The following is a 4211-nucleotide window of genomic DNA, read 5'->3' as shown; positions in this document are numbered from 1 at the left end:
CACTGTGTGAATACCCATAAAAATCTGCAGATCTGTAGATCGGTGGGGTTTCCTTGATGGAGCTTCTTGAAGTTACCATTTACAGATTCCTCCCAGCAGCTTTAATGAGTGTTGCCAAGAAAGAGCTCAGCCATCCCCCAATAGCAAGCACAGGGCAAAGCCAGAAAGGTAAGCTGTGCTGGTACAGAGAAGGTCTCGTTTTCTCAGAGTCTGCCTCACTAGCAAAGCAAAAACTTCTATGCCAATTCTGAAATGAATTAATTAGTTGAAGACCAATCTTGGGTGAACTTTTCTTTCCTTCCTTCTCTATCATTTTTTTTCTCACAATAGTGCATGTGGTGAGACCCTCAGGGAGCAATAAGACACTTGGATAAGCCAGTTGTAGATTAAATATAGACTCCCTGTGGCAACTCTTATCTCCTGCCTTCCCTCCTGCTTGCAAAGATGCAGAGACGGGATTATTGCCACAGCTGTGCTTCCTAGAAGACTAATCAATGCAGCTATAAGAAGGTCTGAAATGCAGCAGGATTTTCAATTCTAAGGATAAATTCTTTTTAAAGTGACGAAGAAAACTGTTCAAAAAGTTATAATGCTGTTAAATCCAAAAACCCTTTAAAGACAGAAAATAAGTCTAAAAATTGGCCCATTGTCCTATTTTGGGTGTATATCAAGCTGGGATTGATAAGACCTGTCTACAGGAGACTGAAAAATGAAGCTAAGTTCCCAGAAAACATCGATTCCTTACAAGAACTTTGTTCATTTAAGCAAAATTGGAATTGTGGCATGGTTACCATCAGAACTTACGGATACATCACTAGAAATGTCAAATTCACCTTTTCTATCTCTCCATGAATTCTCAGTTGGGCTCTGATATAGCAGAAATTAGGACAAATTCCAAGTCAGTTGAGATACAAAATCATAACGAGAAGTATAGAAAATGTAAAGGAAGCTCTGGGGAGAAAACAGTCTAATAAATCTTTTGTTGAGTAGGAGTTAGGATTTTACTCCCATGTGGTTGTCACCACCCTTCTTCAGGGTTTGGAAGTCAGATCCTGTTATCGGATGGTATTCCCCACTCCTCAACAAGGTGGGGCGAGACCATCCTGGGCTGATGGCAGTGCAAACCAGCCAGGAATCTGAAGATACCACACAGGTGGACAATAACTTAACCAGTTTGCTTATCTAGTCCATGTCAGTTAGTCACCAAATATGTATTGAGAATCTCGATGTGTCAAATGCTATGCTGAACAAACCACACTTGGCCCTGTATTCTTGCAGCTTACTCTGTAATTGAGAATGTAAACATTATATGCATAATTATAACTATAATAATTCTAATACAAGAGAAGCAGAGGAGGCCAAGATCTGGGGCTAGCAGAAATCCTGACCTGTCGAGGTGGTTGTTAGCTCCCTATCTCTCCACTTTAGGAAAGTGCAGGTACCAGATGATTGGGCCAAAACTGAAAACAGGGGGTGAACTCTGACCAATTAATGATGAATCAGGGTACCTTCCTGGGTGGACACACGTGGAATGAGGTAGCCCGGTGTACTTAACTTGAAGGAGTGATTCAAAAATTTTCTTCCAGCAGTTTTTTTGCACCAGACCTCTGCTTACTGGAAGATATAGAGGAGGGAATTTGTGCTCTTCAGAGCTCGCTCTCTTTTTTATTCTCCCCTTTTCACAATCTGTTTTGATGTTGTCCAATGAAAACTTTTCTGCATTGTTATGATTAGAGTATACTGATAAAAATGTGCAGCATATATCTTAGCAAAACTTTTTAAGTGAATTTAGGATCCCACTGGTTTTAATAAAAATATACGCATTCAGTTTTTTTTAATTTAATGAACGACATTAATGAGAAATAAAATGTTTTATACATTTGGCAAAAGACATTAATGGGAAGAAAGAGATTCATTATGACACTGCTCTGTACCCAGAGGATGCCATGTGAAGGTTGTTCTCTGGGTGACTAAACAAGGGGCACACTTACTTTAATGGCCATATTAAAATAGCGCAAGGGTAGAATATTGAATAGAGTATCCTTAGAAGATGAATTGTTTAAGTTCTCACTTGGTGTTTAGAAAACGTTGGTTTACTTTTTTTTCTCCTTCTCTCTTAGTTAGGACAGTGAGTTTTTTCCCTTCCACATAACCTAATCTTTCTAACATGAATTCATCCTAACAATGAATCTAAAGAACAGTGTGAACTAAGGTGATGCTATTAGACATTTAAGATCACACCTGAGAGCCCTGGTAAGAAATCTGGATTTGCATTCTAAATATTCCTGATCCACTTGTTTGTTGATTGGTTGTTTTATATTTCCCAGTGTCAAAATCAGAAGAGCCAGACATTCATTACTCAATTACAGAATTCTTCTGAATTCCAGTTTATGGATGAAATAGATAGGGCTAACGCATGTAAAATAGAATGAAATTTATTCCCAGAGGCTAATGAACCTTTGTTTGCTATTTTAATACACTGTGCTTCCTGGGTCAAATTAATCTCAAACATGTGTCAGTATAAGATCGCTAGGTATAGATCACCCTAAAGACATGAGAAGCATTTGAAATCCAGATAATCCTAGCTTATAGATGTGAGAAACATGACTAAATTAAAAATGGGGGATTACCTTGAAGTCTACACATCAGGTTCTCTACCTCTCATAAACAGTGTGTGTGTGTGTGTGTGTGTGTGTGTGTGTGTGTGTGTATGTATGTGTGTGTATCACAAGGAGCAACAACATTCCAAAGAACCTGGACACCAGAAAAGGTAGCTCCTACAATTCAACACTCACTTATAGAGATTTACCAAAAGGAGGAAATATTACTTTTTCTCCTTTAATGCAGCGATGTTGACAGGAATCCCTAATATTCTTGAAATTTTTATCATTCCACATTCAGTATACATTTTTAAGAAAACAGAGTCGATCAATAAATCTGTTCTTGTAACATATATATAACACCTTTATCAGAAAACAATTCAGATATCAGAAGAGTCACCCTTCTAACATACAGGATTCAGTGATTTCTAATATATACAGAGTTGTGCAACCTTCACCACTATCTAACTTTAAAACATTTTCACCATTTCCAACCAAAAATGCCTGTGCTGATTATAACTACTATGCACTCCTCAATTGCTCTTACCCCTGCAACTATTAATATACTTTCTGTCTTTGTGAATTTGCCTATTCTGGGCATTTTATATGGAATCATGTAACATGTGGTCTTTTGAGTCCAGCTTCTTTAATTTTGCATAATGTTTTCGTGCATATTGTTTATCCATGACTCAGTACTTCCTTTCTTTTCATGGCTAAAGAATATTTAATTTTATGCACATACCACATTTTTTTTTTTAAATCATTTCATCAGTTGGGAGATACTTGGGTTGTTTTCCTTTCTTGGCTATCATAAATAATGTGGCTACAGAAATTTTGCAAAGGTACTTCATAGACATGTGTTTTCATTCCCTTGGATATATACTTAAAAGTGAAATTCCTGGGTCATAAACAAACTCTATGTTTAACTTTTTTGAAGAAATTCCAAAATATTTTCCAAAGAGGTTGCATGATTTTAAATTCCAATAAACAATATATGAATGCTTTTATTTCCCAATAACATATCAAAATTTTTACATCTAAATTTGTCAAAAGCAGAGCATCTGGGTGACTAAGTTGGTTGAGCATCTGACTCTTCCTATCAGCTCAGGGCATTATCTTATGGTTACGAGATTAAGCTCCACATGGGACTCCACGCTGAGCATGAAGTCTATTTCAGATTCTGTCTCTCCCTTTTTCTCTGCCCCTCTCCCTCCCTTGCTCTCTCTCTCTCTCAAAATAGATGATAGATAGATAGATAGATAGATAGATAGATAGATAGATAGATAATAGATAGATAGATAGATAGATAGTTGATAGATAGATAGATAGTTGATAGATAGATAGATAGATAGATGATAGATAGATAGATAGATAGATAGATAAAAATAGATAGATATAGATAGATCAAAAGCATCAATCTTCCATGTCAAAAGAAAAGACATTCCTCAATCTGTACCTAGAATTTTATCATTCAACCATGCTTTCTAATAATTCCAACATGCCTACCCTTGATTTATCCATTTTAACTACATAAGACATTGCACTTCAGTTCACTTACCATATTGTGTTAGGTTTTTTTTTTTCTATTTTTATACTCCTCTTTTCCACTGA

This window comes from Hyaena hyaena, unplaced genomic scaffold (assembly GCF_003009895.1).
Source record: "Hyaena hyaena isolate Hyena2069 unplaced genomic scaffold, ASM300989v1 scaffold_537, whole genome shotgun sequence".
NCBI lineage: Eukaryota > Metazoa > Chordata > Mammalia > Carnivora > Hyaenidae > Hyaena > Hyaena hyaena.
The sequence above is the reverse complement of the archived record's forward strand: the minus strand, read 5'-3'. Positions refer to the sequence as shown.